The sequence below is a fragment of the Rhinatrema bivittatum genome, chromosome 4 (genome assembly GCF_901001135.1).
Source record: "Rhinatrema bivittatum chromosome 4, aRhiBiv1.1, whole genome shotgun sequence".
In the NCBI taxonomy this organism is placed as follows: Eukaryota; Metazoa; Chordata; class Amphibia; order Gymnophiona; family Rhinatrematidae; genus Rhinatrema; species Rhinatrema bivittatum.
Genome location: NC_042618.1, coordinates 361,009,656 through 361,027,208, shown reverse-complemented (window position 1 = coordinate 361,027,208; position 17,553 = coordinate 361,009,656). Strand labels below are relative to the sequence as shown.

Sequence of the window (17,553 nt, the reverse complement as noted above, 5' to 3'; positions counted from 1 at the left end):
AACCAGGACTCAGATCCTGCTGCCACGCCTTGTGACCTTGAGCAAGTAATTTTACCCTCTAAACTTAAGGCTTGATTCACTAAAGCTTTTCTCCTATTCTGTGTCTAAGGGAAAAGACCTTGATGAATCAGGCCCTTAGACTGTGAGCTCTCTGGGGACAGGGAAATACCTACAGCACCTGAATGTAATCTGCTTTGAAGTGCCTGAAAAGTGGAATATAAACCAAATAACAATAATTCCCTCACTCACTCTTGCTCCTCAACATCTCCTCACTTACTCCCTTCCCCATCCATCTGATCCCTTCACTCATTCCCCCTCCAATATCCCCTCATTCAGTCTCTTGACCCTTTCACCCTCACCACTGTGGTCACCAACAGCAGAGGTGGCAGGGATGCGTTGACTGCATGATAAGCAGGAAACCAACACACCCAGTAGTAGCAGAAACAATGGGACTGACAGGCATTCACCCTGTGTCTTTTTGAAGCCTTCTCAATTGTGCTAGGAAATTGCTCATGCCCTCATCTCAGAGTAAGCAGCTCCAACACTCACTGTTCTGCTCTGCTTCCTCCAAGAGCTAGCGGAGAGGGGGGGGGATACAAATGATCAATGCAACTACTGGCTCTGTTCTGTTTCCGCAAGAGAGACAGAACTGATTTACAATGCTGGCTCTGCTCCACTTTCTTGGTGGCAGGTCGCTCTGCCAGAAATTAACTCCTCAGTAACGGTCCCAAAAATGGGTTGAATTGGCAAAAGTTTGAAACTTGTAAGCACTGTAGGGATACTAATGGCTATCCCAAAACAAATTGGGTCAAACTTCTTTTGGGGGACCCCCTAATTAAACAAATCCTGTTTGTTTTAAAATTAATGATTTCTATGAGCCATGAAATTCAATGGCCTCATAGAAATCAATGGGAGAGCAGCAGGTGTTCAGTTAGGAATAGATACAAAGTATTCAGCAGCCAGCCAGCACACATGGGATGAACATGTCAACAAGACAACAGAGACGACGTATTGCAGTGAAGCATTTTTTCTAATCCAACCTATTGCTGAGCACTGGATCCAAAGGCTCAACCCACAGAGAACGAGGGCTGCCGACAGTGGGGACCCATGGGACCCTTCCTATGGGTTGTGTCAACCCCACCTCAGCCCAAGGGTCCACCTCCGGCGCAACAACTATCAACTTACTTTTATCCACATTTATTCACCCCTTAAAAAAAAATGTATCAGATTTGTGAGGCAAGACTCCCCTTGGATAAATCCTTGCTGGCTGTGTCCCATTAAACCATATCTGAATACTGTGTACAATTCTGAATACTGTGTACAATTCTGGTCGCCACATCTCAAAAAAGATATAATTGCGATGGAGAAGGTACAGAGAAGGGCTACCAAAATGATAAGGGGAATGGAACAACTCCCCTATGAGGAAAGACTAAAGAGGTTAGGACTTTTCAGCTTGGAGAAGAGACGACTGAGGGGGGATATGATAGAGGTGTTTAAAATCATGAGAGGTCTAGAACGGGTAGATGTGAATCGGTTATTAACTCTTTCGGATAGTAGAAAGACTAGGGGGCACTCCATGAAGTTAGCATGTGGCACATTTAAAACTAATCGGAGAAAGTTCTTTTTTACTCAACGCACAATTAAACTCTGGAATTTGTTGCCAGAGAATGTGGTTAGTGCAGTTAGTATAGCTGTGTTTAAAAAAGGATTGGATAAGTTCTTGGAGGAGAAGTCCATTACCTGCTATTAAGTTCATTTAGAGAATAGCCACTGCCATTAGCAATGGTTACATGGAATAGACTTAGTTTTTGGGTTCTTGCCAGGTTCTTATGGCCTGGATTGGCCACTGTTGGAAACAGGATGCTGGGCTTGATGGACCCTTGGTCTGACCCAGTATGGCATTTTCTTATGTTCTTATGTTCTTATGTTCTGTGAGGTTCAAGTCCCGCTGTCGCTCCTTGTGACCTTGGGCAAGTCACTTTACCCTACATTGCCTCAGGTACAAAAACTTAGATTGTAAGCCCTCTGGGGATAGAGAAATACCTACAGTACCTGAATGTAAACCAGTGTGATATCTCAATTGAGATGAATGTCGGTATATAAAAATAATAAATAAGTAAATAAGTAGAATAATTTCCATGATTTTTCCTGGCACTGAAGTCAGGCTGATCGGTCTATACTTTCCCAGATCACCCCTGGAGCCTTTTTTAAATATTGGCCACCTTCCATTCTTTAGGTAAACATATATAGAAACATAGAAACATAGCAATGACGGCAGAAGAAGACCAAACGGCCCATCCAGTCTACCGAGCAAGCTTTTGCTCTTGTTTTTTTTTCTCATACTTATCGCCATTAATGTAGAGAGCAGTGTTGGAACTGCATCTAAGTGAAATATCTAGCTTAATTAGTTAGGGGTAGTAACTGCCGCAATAAGCAAGCTACTCCCACGCTTATTTGTTTACCCAGCCTGTGTAATTCAGTCCTTGTTGGTTGTTGTCTGAATATAAATCCACTTTTCTTCATTCCCCCTGTCATTGAAGCAGTGAACTGCACTGCATATGTATTTCAAGTGAAGTATCAGGCTTATTTTAAAGTTTTTTTTTATTTGCATGCTAATCAGCTGATTATGATACATGAGATACCAGTGGCAGAATAACACAAGGTATTTTAAATACCTTGCATTATCCCCACGCAGTAAATGGCCTAATAAAACTTAATAAATAAGGCAGCACCTTGACCCCACCCACAAACCACCTGTACCTCTAATTGAAAGCATTGGTGTCCAGTGGGGGCCTGGAGGACCCCCTACGCCAGGCTGTCAATGCCATTTTTCAAAATGGGGTCGACCTGACATTGCCCCTATCATATGATAGGGACAAAGTACAAGGGCTGGAGAAAATAACTAAATATCCCTGGGGTCCAGTGCCCCTACCCCTCCCTCACCCCCCAAGACCCAGCCATTAAAAAACAGTATCTGGTGGTCTGGGGGAACATCCTGACTCTCACTGGATATCAATGCTTTCAATTAGATGTATGGGGGTTCAGAGGATGGGACTGGGGATCAGGATGCCCACCTTAGATCACCAGGATACAATATTTTTTAATGACTGAAGCTTGAGGAGATGAGGGAGGGGCTTGAAGGGGCCACTGGACCCTAAGGATCTTTAATTATTTGGACTGGGGGTTGCTTGGAAGGAAGGGGAATTTGAGAAGCTGCAGGAGGTCTTTTTTGATTAAGGGAAGGGGTTGGAGAAGAGAATAAGCTGTCACTGCACAGATCATCTTGTTTATTTATTTATTTACTTCGGGGGGGGGGGGGCAGAGTTGCCTCGGAAAGTGGGCAGGGGTCTCCAAAGCCCCCTCAGGTAATTTTTGACCTTTGGTGGGAGGGGTGTGAATCAGGCCACCTGGCCCTTTAAATTTCCCCACGGGACCATAGGGGACCTGCGTTAGCATCCAAATACTCCCCCAGGAAAATTACTACACCTCCCTCAAATACAGTAAAATAATGGGGCAGACTTTTTTTTCTAAGTCAGCTGTGTTATTTTATTGAAATAGAATTGCTTAGGCATAAACTGCTTTGCATGCATTAGGAAATTGTATGCATGTAAAGCAGCTTATTTCCATAGGGTGAGGAAATCTTTGGGAATTTGGTGTGATAATTATGCAATAAACAGCATTTAACGTGTATTACACTGTTTACGTCACAATATTGCCTTATCACTACTTAATAAATCTCCCTATTTGTTTGTACCTGAGGCAATGGAGTACGAAGTAACTTGCCCAAGGTCACAAGGAGTGCCAGTGGGATTTGAATCCTAGTTTCCCTGGTATGCAGCCTGCTCTTCTAATCACTAGGCTACTACTTCACTCAAGTATTGGTCTTGATTCCAGTAGGCAAATCTCAACCAAGTAGAATGGATGGGTCATTTTTGTTTTATCTGCCATCATTTACTACATTACTATATTTGCCCCATCCCCCTCCTCCCAATCCATCAGGAAATTCAGAAAAACTCATATCTTCTATTGTTTCCCTTTCCACCTGCACCCTATGCACAATTCTTTGAGATCTATTTTCTTAATAGGTGTTCTTTTCCTGCTAAGAATCTTTTCCCCACAATTTTATAAATATACTTATGGTTAATATATAAGCAGTTCCATGAAGGGCTAACCCAGTGGCAGTTCTGTTAAGAGGAACCTGGGTTTGATTCCTAGATCAGGTTTACCGCTCCCCAGGTGGGCTGGGGATGCTGCAGAGGCCATACTCAAAGGCTCTGGGGAGAGCAGGGGTCATGGGCAGTCATTTGCACCACCTGGGATTTAGGAGTATTTTTCAAAAGGATTTACTCACACAAACACTGGTTTAGGTGCATAAATTGGCCTTTGAAAATTTATCACAGGAGTAGTCCAGAGAAAAATACATACAGGGCACAATTTCATGACTACTTTTCTGCATACATTATATCTGGTATGCATCGCTTAAACATGGCCGTCTGCATCAAAAGAACCAGTTCTTTTAAGTGAAACATTCCAGATATAATGTAAGTTCCAACCTGCTCCTGAAGCAGACGGATCCCGTTGAAATGCTGTCATTGTCCAGCTCACCTCCCATTATGGATTATATCTGATATCTGGTGGAAGCAGACTTCAGAACAGTCAAGCTAAGTATAGTGCTTCCATACTGTGGCTTCCACTCATTCTATGGGAATTTTTGGTTGGCATGGAACAACCGCATTTGTATGAATATTAGTGTTTTTATTTGCATTAAGAAAATTCTAAAAAAAATTGAAAGTTTTACTCCTCACAATGCTTTTCACTATACTGGTGCATGATTAAATTCCAGTGTTCCCAGCCATTCCCCTGGCTGATAACTCATCTACGTTCTGCCCTCAAAGTAGTTGCCCCTCTCTGTTTGTGGACTTATTGTCAGGGGATGCTTTCATTGACTACATTTGTATTGGTAGTTTCAACTTTATCATCATGACAAAACATTTGTGTATGTTGCCAAAGTAATATTTAAAGTGGCCTAAAGGAGAAAAAAAAAAGAAAATATACATAGCTAATAACAGTAATTAAAATGACAGGGTACAGAATGGTTAATAGTATGGACTGTCCCTGGTCATAGCATAAAGCAGGGGTCCCTGAACATTTTAAGGATAGGACCACAGGTGACATTTCAAATCATTAAAAGGGCCAGTGGAGAATGTGGGGTGTGGTATAACTAGGAGTCTGCTATAATGGGTGGGGGAACGTCTGGTTCTTTGTATCTTAGGAAAGGATTCTGGGGCTGTGACAGATAGAGTGCCAATAATATTTCTAGATTTCTCAGAAGTTGGCAACCCTGCCATAACACCAAAAACTCTGCTCCCAGTCTTTCCCTTCTCCTGCATGTGTGTGTGTGTGTGTGGAGGGGGGGGAGGGGGGCTTCCCCAACCCTCTTATTCACTCCCCACCTTCTTATCTCACCCCTCTTTTCTCAACAACCTTCTCTATCTCACCCCTATTTTTCACACCGTATCTTACTTTCCTCTCATCCTCCTCTCAATTCATGCACCCCTCCTGCACTCACTCCTATCCTCCATTCATTCACCCCTTTCATTAAGCCCTTTCCCCTTCATTTCCTCCACTCCCCCCCCCCCCCCACCACCACCTTCCTCACCTGGTGAGTCCATCTGGCTCATCTCTCACTGACGGGTTCTGGCCTCCCCCTTCTCTCGCCCACAGTTCTGGTCAGTGGTCACTCATGGAGGGGTACAATAATGGCAGCGGGTCTTTTCCCTACTGGTGGCGTCTAGCCTCCAGAGACTCACAGAGTGTCTGGAGGCAGCAGTGGTTCTCTTGTTGGTAGGGCTTGGCCTCCCACTAGCAATGGTCTCTCACAGTGGAAGGAGAGGTCCGTTGGCAGCAGCGGGTCTTTTCTTGATGATGGGGCTCAACCTCCCCACCTGGGTCTAGAAGCAGCAGCGGCCTCTCTCTCTTACTGGTGAGGCCTGTCCTCCCCACAAGCAGCTTTCTTTCATATGAGAATCCGGAGGTGGCTGTGGCTCTTTCCTTGCTGCTGGGGCCTGGCTTTTCACCAGCAGAGGTCTCTCACATCAGGTCCCCTAGGACTTCTCTTGCTGGCAGGGCCTGTTTAACTCTGCCAGCCTTTTTGCCACCATACTTTAAAAAAAAAAAAAAATCAACTTCCTCTGTGGGCCGAATCCAACCATGGGAAGAAGAAGCATGGCAGGCCTCTAAAAGCAGCTCAGTGAGCCAGGTTTGGCCTGTGGGCTGTAGTTTGGGCACAAAAGGATGGTAACCCAAATCTATTGGCCCTTGACCTGCAGAGAATAACTCTCTGCGTCCTGCTCTGTCCAGTTTCTCCCCTCCTAAGCAGGTGCCTGCAGAGATAAGGCGGAGATGGGTGAGACTGGAGCAGAGAGAATAGAGCGGAGAAGAGCTACTCTTCTGCCTAATCCTGCCCTTTTCACTCTTCTTTCCCAGGGGCTAATGCAGAGGGGAAAAAGGGTGCCAAGTACTGTCAAGTGCCCGTAGAAAAAAATCCCTTCATAAAAGTATGTGTGTTCTTTAACATGTATTAGAGATGTGAATCGTGTCCTCGATCGTCTTAACGATCGATTTCGGCTGGGAGGGGGAGGGAATCGTATTGTTGCCGTTTGTGTGTGTAAAGTATCGTCATAATCGTTAAAATCGTGAGCCGGCACACTAAAACCCCCTAAAACCCACCCCTGACCCTTTAAATTAAATCCCCCACCCTCCCGAACCCCCCCCCCCCCCAAATGCATTAAATTACCTGGGAGTCCTCCGTAGCGGCGGTCTGTGGCTAAATCGGGGGAAGGGGGACAGCACAAAAACCGGCACACTAGATCGTGAGGTCTTCAGCCGGCGCCATTTTTCAAAATGGCCACCGCAAAATGGCGGCAACCATAGACGAAAACAATTCGACGCAAGAGGTCGTTCCGGACCCCCGCTGGACTTTTGGCAAGTCTTGTGGGGGTCAGGAGGCCCCCCCAAGCTGGCCAAAAGTTCCTGGGGGTCCAGCGGGGGTCAAGGAGCGATTTCCTGCCGCGAATCGTTTTCCGTACGGAAAATGGCGCCGGCCATACGCGTATGGCCGGCGCCATTGCCGTACGGAAAATGGCGCCGGCAGGAGATCGACTGCAGGAGGTCGTTCAGCGAGGTCCGGAACCCTCGCGAGATTTCCGGACCTCGCTGAACGACCTCCTGCAGTCGATCTCCTGCCGGCGCCATTTTCCGTACGGAAAACGATTTGCGGCAGGAAATCGCTCCTTGACCCCCGCTGAACCCCCAGGAACTTTTGGACAGCTTGGGGGGGCCTCCTGACCCCCACAAGACTTGCCAAAAGTCCAGCGGGGATCCGGAACGACCTCTTGCGTCGAATCGTTTTCGTCTATGGCCGCCGCCATTTTGCGGCGGCCATTTTGAAAAATGGCGCCGGCTGAAGATCTCACGATCTAGTGTGCCGGTTTTCGTGCTCTCCCCCTTCCCCCGATTTAGCCACGGACCGCCGCTACGGAGGACTCCCAGGTAATTTAATGCATTGGGGGGGGGGGTTCGGGAGGGTGGGGGATTTAATTTAAAGGGTCGGGGGTGGGTTTTAGGGGGTTTTAGTGTGTCGGTTTTCCTGCCCTCCCCCTTCCCCCGATTTACGATTTTTTGACGATAAATCGGGGGAATTGGTATTGTATCGTGGCCCTAACGATTTTTGACGATTTAAAATATATCGGACGATATTTTAAATCGTCAAAAAACGATTCACATCCCTAACATGTATTAGTTATACACATAAGGGTAGATTTTAAAACATGTGCAGTCCAAGTGCATGCGGTTCCCAACACACGCACATGGGCGTGCCAATTTTATAACATGCGCGCGTTGCCTTGCACGTTATAAAATGATACCCTCATGCACATGCGCGCCCAATTTTAATATCAGCTTGCGCATGTGAGGGCAAGTCGCAACACATGCCTGCGGGAGGGGGAATATTTTAAAGTATGCACGGCGACGCGATCAGGCCTTTGTCCAGTTCTTTCCCAGTCCACTCCAATTAGGGAATTTCCCTAACCCTCTAACTACCCTTCCTCCCTTTTCCCCTCTCCTTCCCAGCCCCCTAAGCCCCTCCAAACTATTTTATTTTACAACTTACCAGCTCCTTTGAGCAGAAGTAAGTTGTGCGTGCCAACCGGCTGCTGGCGCACGCTTCCCCGGTACAAGGCCTAATGGCTGCTGCCCCGGTCGACCCCCGCCCTACCTCCATCCCCCCTTTCAAGGAGCCCTTTCAAGGAGCCCGGCACTTAGGCGCGTATCGGGAGATACGCTCATGGCCGGGCTATTGTAATAATGCGCTCGGCACAGACACGGCCCGGCCACGCCCATATCCCCTGGTTTTCGCACATGCTGGGCTTTGGAAATTTGGGCTATAGAGTTCCATATTCAAAAGCCATTTAGACAGATAACTCAAAAGTTAACATCTAAATGGCAAATGTGGCATATTCAGCCACTTAACCAGCTACATTATAGCTGGATAAGTAGCTATTTGATTATAATTTAGCCGAATAAAAAAGGGGTGTTCCAGGGAGGAGCTTAGGTAGCTGACTAAATTAGCCGAATATTGGGTATATCTAGCTAGGTTAGCCAGATAATTTTAGACTTGCTTCAGAGCAGGTCTAAAGTTATCTGGCCTTATGTAGCCGGATACATTTATACAAAACCAGCTATATTCAAAAGAATATAAGCCGATTAAATAGTGATCCAAAGGGGGAAAAAAAAAAAAGGATTGCAGGCCTACAGGCCCTAACCAGACCCCATCCTTACTTTCCTGTGATCTCCAAAGACTCAGCCCTGCCTGGCTGAGACTCAGCCTGTCAACCCCCTCCTCAAATTGGCCGTATTTTAATTTAAAAAAATTAAAAGGGCCAAGGTCGGGGCCTCATCCCCTCCACCACCATTCCCTGCTCCCGGTTCCTGTTTATTTAAAAAATATAATTCTCTCCTTCCCCTGTACCTGAAATTGTTTTGATGTGGCTCGGATCATGGCAGCATCCTATCGCCCATTGCTAGGCATCTTTGCAGAGTAAGATGCGCTAGGCCCAGATCACGGTAGGACACTGCTGCAATCCTGGCCACATCAAAACAATTTCAAGTAGAAAGAGGTGGGAGGGATAGGGCTGATGTGGAAGCTAGGGGGGCCCTGGAGAGAATCATATTTTTTTTTTAAACAGGAAGTAGGAGCAAGAGGGTGGGGAAGGGATAAGGCACCCTCCCCTGCCCTATTTTTTCTTTTAATTAACATGGCCAGTTTGAGGAGGAGGGCCAAGCCTTTTGAGCTTGTAGGGAAGAGGGGGTCTAGTTAAGGCCTGGAGGCCTGCCATCTTGTTTTTCCCCCTTTGGCTCACTATTTAACAGTCTAAATCCTTTATATTCTTTTGAATGTAGCCAGTTCTGTGTAAAGTTTTCCAGCTAACTCTAGGCAAATAAATTTAATCATAACCGACCCTATTTAAAAGAAAATATGTAGTTATGTTTAAAGTTAGCAGGTTAGCCAGATAACTTTAATATGAGATATTCACTGAAAATCCAGGACAAGTTATCCGGCTAAACTTAGCTGAATAACTTGTCCACTAAATGGTCTACTCAATATTGTCCTCATAAAACCCAGTTTTATGCACTTAATGGCTTTGAAAATTACCCCCTTGAAGCAACAATTCAACCAAGCCTCTAACAGTGCTACAAATTTTGGGAAAATATGCTAAAGTATATTGTCAGAAAACAGAGTGGATATCTAAACTATTTTGTGCCAACTAACTGAATTAGTGGTCACAAGCGGCCAAAAGGGAAATGGCTGGTGTAAGTAGTAATGAATAAAAAACATCTTTCTATGTACATTTTATTAGAAAGCACTTTGAGTTAAATGAAAAGTGGCATATCAAATGTAATTAAACTAAACTAAGCAGAATCTCTGGAAAAGGGCAGCTGGGTACTGCTACACAGATCCTCACCTCACAGAAATATTCAGTGGAGAGTTTTTCAAATGAGCTATAAAAGAATATTTTCTCAAAATCCTGTACAGAGTACCTTTAGCAAAGCTAGGCATCAAAAATAGCATGTGAACAGACTGCAGTCCAAAAATACATCCAGCTGTTACGTTATGCTGGCCTGTTGCTGTGTTTGTAAATGTTTGCCATTTCAATGATGCAGAATGGATTAACAGCTAGAAATAACAGAAAGCAGTGCTCTTATACTTTCACTCAAGTTCTATATAAAATGTTCAATCCAGTGTTCAGAAGAGTGGCCCCCTCTACAATCAGCAACACGTTCCGAGCAGTAGAAAGTTAAACAACCTTCTTTTCTTGATATTCGTGCAGAGAACCAGTCAAGAAACAAATCCCCTTACTGTGCATAAACCCCAAGAACAACTCTGAACTACAGCTACCCAATTCTTGCACGTCAAAACAAAACTATTGCAAAGTACAACTGCCACTGCCTTAGACCGTGAACGATATAGTGTAGATTTTAAAAGGCCGCGCGCGCATAAACCCCGGGCTTTACGCGCGTGGCCGGGCCTTGTGCGCAACAGGCAAATTTTCAAAGGGGCCGGGCCACGCGAGTAAAGCCCGGTACACGCATAAGTGCTGGGCCTCTTCGAAGGGGCGGGCCAGGGCAGTGCCATTGATTGCTGTCCTGAAGACTCGTGCGCCGGCAGCTGGCCGGCGCGCGCAACTTACGTCAGCTCGGAAGCTGAAGTAAGTTGTAAAACAAAAAAAAAAGGTAGGGTTTAGGGAAGTTCTCTCCCAGTCTGCTCCTTAATTGGAGGGAACTGAGGAAGGCCAGAATGCGTCGCCGCATGGAAATTGTGAAAGTCCCCCCCTTGCATGCGCCGCCCGCACATATGTGGATTATAAAATTCTGTGTGCATGTGCGCGCTGCCCGTGGATTTTATAACATGCGTGCGCAGAAACTTAACAGAACATACAAAATATTTGTTTCTATAAGTCAAATGTATACAGCAAAAGCAATGGTATATCTAGATTTATGTTTGTATTCCATTACATTTTTGTGTACAGATTTTGTTAACTGCTCTGGGTTTCAGGAAGGAGGTATATATAACTACTAGCATAACATAACAGATTTCTTTTGTCATTACTTAATGTCCTTCAGTGCCCAAAGATTACATGCTCATATTTCATACCGGTGGTGGTCAAACTGATCTTTGGGCCAGTCAGGTTTTTAGGATAGCCTTTAGGAATATGCTTGAGACATATGTAAATACATTGGAGGCAGTGGATGCTAATTTATCTCATTCCTATTCATTAGAGGTATCCTGAGAACTCAAGTGGCTAGGCAGGACCCAGGGGTTGGGTCAAACCACAACTGGTATAAAATATGATGGATTCTTTGGGCACTGAAGGACATAAAATTAATGGGCAAAAGGAGAAGCCAGTTATGTTATAATACCATTTATATATTTCCTTCCTCAAACCAAGATTTAATCCAAATTAGTTGACAAAATGCTCATGCATGAAAACACAACACATGAATAATTTAAAGCTACATCAGTTAAATATAATTATCAAAAATAATCGTAGTTCAATACATAATTACTAAATAATAAAGAATATCCTAAAACACAATAAAATCTCACTCCCTAGCCTCACTAAGGCCTAGATTCATCATTTTGCTATAAAATTGTGAAAAATAGCTCCCATAATAAAAAAAAGGGGTGTGGTTAGTATAATTTTCAGAGAGAGAGAGTAAGAGTGAGAGACACTCTCTCTCATATATCACAGAGTGCACTATGTTTACTGCACCATGTGAAGTGCTAAGTTAAGCGGTAACACCGCATGGTGCAATAACTTTCCAATTTCCATAAACACGCCCCTTTTTGGATAACGTATGAATTATCAATGAATCTAGGCCTAAGGAAAGGACTAGGTGGCTTCACAATAAAATGAATTACATGAAAACCAGTAAACATAAATATCAATAAGCAGGCACTCATGATGTTTCCATGCCATCACCAATTGCACAAATATTTTTAAAGCATAAAGCACAATAATTCTTCCTGCAAACAAGTACCATGCATTCATTTTTTATAGCTATTGAATGACATGGTAAAGAATGACAAACAAAATCCCACTCTTGACTATTAAAGATGTGCAAGGACATTTTTTTAATTCAGTTCATTTTATTCTGTTTTTGAAAATGTGTAATTCATTTTTTGATTCATGGGTTTTTCTTCATTTTTTTTTGTTTTTCTTCATTTCAAAAAATAGTGTGCACTATTCAAAAATAGTGCACACCTTTCGTAAATATTCACTCACGTTTTGTGAATAGTGTGCCCTATTTTTTAAATGAATGAGCCCAAAATTTGGGGGCACTTTGGGGGGATTGTGCATTTGTTTCGTGGTAAAACAATTTGAAACAAACATGTCCATCCCTATTGCCTATTCCACTGGTTACATGAAAAGTTTACTAAATAATAGGGTAACAAACTCATGCTATTTCAGACTGTTAGGTACTTACTCAATATATTTAATGGGCTATGCTATCATGAGCTAATTTGGTTGACAATACAGACTATATATAGAATTAGAGAATATTACAGCAGATAAAGACTGCAAATCTATTTAGTTCAACTGTAATATAATACTGCAAGTTAACACAATTTAATACATTTTTAAAACAGGAAAAATCTTGTCCCTCCTCACAGCCAGAATGCTTATAAAGGGCTTTTATCATAGTATGTGACCTAGTCTTTACGTAATTGAAGTTATGAGTAAATTAACAAAAGGAAAGAATAATCTGCGTAACATTACATCCATTGAGGCTGATGTAGCAAGCTATGAAATTGGTTCACAAAAGGGCTTTTGGCATGAAAAATAGCACAAAACACCAACATGCAAAAATACTAAAATGAAGGCATTTTACATGATTTTTTTTTGTCTGAAAAGCCCTTCTGCATAAAACTATTTAAATCTCACAATAATGAGCTGCTGCAATGCAAAATTATGACAAAATCATTACTGCTTATTATTTGTGAAAAACAGGTGTACGAAAAAGGCTTTGCCGGTTTTACAAAAAAATGATCTACAACTCAAAGAAGTATAATTATTTTTCCTGCCAGACCGGTAGATTGGTGCTTCATACTCTGTAACCAGCTTAGTTAAAAGCGGCTCATGGCTGTGTGTGCCTCCTCCCTGTGTCCCACAACTGTAGCAGAAATTACAGTGGCCGTCCCATTCTGACCCTTGTCAGCAATAAATGTAAAATTTAAACCACTTTGAGAAACTTAGCTCCCATGCTCCCCAGAATACATTAAAATGGATACTGAGCACCCCCTACCCTCTGCAAAGCTTATCCCAAGAAGCAGTGATCTTCCGAGGGCAGGAGCAGCCCCAACTTTCTCCTGTCCCTCCAGCTCCAGGTTTCTGACACAGCAACACATGAGGTGAAATGGCACCATTTTGAAACCTGGCACAGACAAGGATGGAGCAAGTAGGGATCATTTCTGCCCCCAGATCATCACTTCTTCAATAGGGTAAACTTTGGGAGCATGGGAGATGCCCCAAATGGGCATTTTAATGGAAGCTGGTTGGCATGGGGGCTGGAGCTTGAAGAGAATGGGCTTCCAAAGAGGTTTAATTTTACATTTATGGCCCGTTATGTGCGGGGGTCCACTGTGACCACCGGGCAATTTCTGCTACACTTAGAGGTAGATTTTAAAAGCCTGGCACTTGCCAAAATTGGGAAAAGTGCATACAAGTCGGGATCATGCGTACCCACCGGATTTTAAAAGCCATTCAGGTATGTGCGTACCTCCTGCAACATGCATTTCTCACTTCCATTCAAAAGGGGGCATGGTCTGGGTGGAGCATGATCATCTGGGGCAGAGCTAGGGGATGTGTCCCAGTCCAGTGTGTTACGATTCCTGCCCGCGGAGCTACTCTTAGTGAGCAGGCCTCTCCACCCACCTGGTTCGCCAGCGAGGTCGGGCACTGCCGACCCCGTTTCCTGCGGCCCAAAGGCCGCAGCGGTTCCTGCCCTGCTCGGCAGGACCAGCCCCGCAGAGCAGCCACCTCTGCCGACGCCCACTCCGGGTCCCAGGCGGCAGGGCCACCGCCAGCACCATCTTGCGGTGCCCCTGAGCCGCTGCCGAGACTGCAGCCTGGAGGTCGTGCTTGTCCGCCTCCTCTTCATGGCCTGGAGCCGCCCTGAGTCGGCCTCTGCAGCAGGGAGCCACGACGTCATCTTCGGGGTCCTCGTCGGATGGCAGGAGGCTGTCCTGAAGCCTGCCTGCCTGTCTCCACTCTGGGGTGCAGGAGAGCACCACTGTCCATGGTGCTGCATCTCTCTTCAGCCTTTCTTTAGGCGCTGGTGCATGCCTCTTCACTCCATTTAAAGGGCCAGCCACAGGAAGTGCTGCTGGCTCCTTCTGATGATGACTTCCTGCTTCCGCCCTATAAAAGGGATTCCTCTTCAGTCTCTCGTGGCCTTCGGATCGGGTTCCACAGTCGTCTGTGTCTTCTGACCAGTCCAGGTCCTCTGTGGTCTCCCTCTGCTTTGGCGGCTTCGTCTCCATGTTACCGGTGTCCTTCGTCCAGGTCTTCAGTGTCTCCATGTTCCAGATGTCCATCGTCCAGGTCTTCGGTTGTCTCGATGTTCCTGATGTCCTTGCCTTTGTCTCTGCCTTGGTTCCCAGATGTCCACCTTCCTGGCATACCGTTGTCATGGTCCATGGCCAGCCCCACGGGTGGGCTGTGTAGGGCGCCTCACGGTACAAGGCCATCTTCATCTCTGCAGTTCAACCATCTGGAAGACCTCCTGCTTCAGTCCATTGTTTTTAATCCTTGAGTATCGAATCCCGCTTCAGAGTTGTCCCAGTCTTCAGAGCCTATTGCAACCTGTGTGAAGTCCATGTCAAGTCTCTGTTTGAACTTGCCCTGTATCCGGCATGGTCCGTGACCAGTCCCGCGGGGGCTGTGTAGGGCACGCCCCAGTGCAGGCCTCTGCAGTTGCTTTGTCATGTTCCGGTCTCAGCTTCCACTATTCCTCCTGGAGTACTGCCTCGAGCCCAGCATGGTCCGCGACAAGTCCAGCGGGTGGACTGTGTAGGGAGCGCTGTGTCGCAGACTCGCCCCAGCTCTTGATCCTGCTTCAGCTCTTATCTACAGTGTCTCGCTTCAGCCCTCATCTACGATGTCTCACTTAAGTCTTCATCCATGATGTCTTCGCTCCAGTCCTCGTCTGTGGTGTCTTGCTTCAGTCCTCGTCTATGATGTCTTACTCCAGCCTTCGTCTACAGCATCCTCATTTCAGTCCTTGTCTACAGCATCCTCGTCCTTTACGTTCTCGCTTCAGTCTTCGTCCAAAGTCTTCTGTGTCCTAAGGACTCTATCTGCCTTCGTCCTCTGTCCGGCCTGCCACCCATTGCCATACCCAGTGGCAGGTCCGAAAGGGCTTGGAACGGTCGGAGGACTGTTCATCTATCAACATTGCGTTGTTGATAATCCTGGGGTGGGCAAGTCTGGTTGAGGGTCAGACCTTGTATCCTAGTCCTTCTTTCAGTCTTGTCCTGCTTTCGTTACCCATGCCCGCACCAGTTCACCTCCTGCAGTGTGGCTTGGGGCTCCTCCCTGGGTCATGCCATGGCCCAAGGGCTCACATCACCAGCTTCAGAGACAATCGCACCTCCGTGCCTCAGAGTGTAACAGCTGCCAGAGGTCGTACTCATAATAGGACCCGAAGGCCACCGAGCCCTCGGGTCGTAACGGGATCCGAAGACCCCAAGCCTTCGGTCCCTACATCTGCCAGAGGTCGTGCTTGTAACACAGTGCTCCATAAGTTTAATTCTGCTTTGGAGAAGGTGTAACTTAGAAAAAAAATATCCATTTCTGACAGGTTTATAGGTTTTGGGGTAATTGGGGGGGGGGGGGGGGAGTGCAAGCTATTAAATCAAGAGGGTTTGGAGGACCTAGCTCTTAACTGGGTGAACTGGTGGATGAAGTGATGAAACTTGCAAAGTATGGATGCATATCCATTATAAAATACCCTGACTTGTGTGGTAGAAACAGGATTTATGGAGTTAGGTGCATGCCCACTTAAAATTGGGTGCAAGTGTGCGTGCACTCAGGCTATTTTATAACATGCGTGCAAGTTATAAAATTACTGTGTTCCTGGGCGCACACCAATGCCCGTGCGCTGCTTTGAAAGTTAGTCTTAGGGTGTGGAGGGAGCTCACATGGGCAGTGAGGTCCCTTCATCTGTATACACTATTTGCAGATCCTGGGCCAGGTTCTCATGTTCTCATGGCCAGAGGCAGGCGCAAAAGGTAAAATAAAGGTCAGGGGGGTTAGAGTAGGGCTAGGGGGAGGGAAAGGTTAGGGGAGAGGGAACATGTACGCCCGCACGCAACCTTTTAAAATCTACTCCAAAATGTTCAGACATTTACCATAACACACTTTCAAACGTAATCAACACTTAATCCCAGCCCATGATGCTGACTGATTTTACCATCTTTAGACCATTCTTTACACTGTTGGTAAATTACTAATACTCTCATTTTATGGCAACATATTTCATCAGTATCAATCCACCTTCTGTGTTGGTAAGTGATTAGCAGTACTCATATTTTACAGCAATATATTCATCAAAATCTATCCATCTGCTATACAAAAATGTAACCCTAACTTATAGACATAACTTCATGCTACATCTTAAACCCACTTATTTTCCTACTATTGAACCATTGACAAAACTGACAAATTGAGTTTTGATGAAGATCTGTGTTCTCACTTATTAGCATCTGTAGCAAAATTTTATACAAACAAGCTTCTAACCCACAGTAAATACAACACTAGAGTATCAGCCTCTTTGATTGAGAAATAAAGACTGGCATATATGTTTTTAATGTTTTGTTAAATTGATAACATATTTATTTTAAAATGTTAAAATTAGCATAAATGTATCATGCAAATGACCAGGACAGAAATCTCAAGAGTGTAGCAATTCTCTTTTGAGATGATCTGTGCCAGGGTTAGGGACCAAATGAGGCTTAGACAGGGAAACAAATGAATGCTTCTCCGAAATCTTTGCCAAATCTGCAGTAACTAGTCCCTTTTTTTCTGCAGGACATCAAAGCACCACTGCACTTGAAAAATTAAGGCCCTGGCATAGGCAGAGATTTTGTGCATATGGAGATGTATGATCAATCAGTCTTGCAGCATTTGATGAATACATCTCACAAATATGTTTTCTGTGTCATGTTCATCATGATGAGGGGGTTGACCAGTAGGACTTGATTTCCTACTTTAATGATGAGTAATTAATGAAGACTTCTTCCTATTTTATTTTTAAGAAGTTTTGACTAATATATAGCAGCCATTTTGTCAAATGTTAATAAACAAGTTATTTTGTCAGTTGTAAAAGAAGTAATACAAACTAAACTAACTTCCAGCATACTCAGAGTATGTTATTATCTCAATTATTAACAGTCAATGGACTTGATATACTAATCTTTTCTTCCCATAAACC

General features: G+C 44.9%; 1 protein-coding gene across 1 annotated transcript in view; it reads right to left on the bottom strand.

Annotated features, from left to right (window-relative positions):
- Positions 1–17,553, bottom strand: part of SLC6A11 (solute carrier family 6 member 11) — a 359,320-nt gene that overhangs the window by 303,991 nt on the left and 37,776 nt on the right.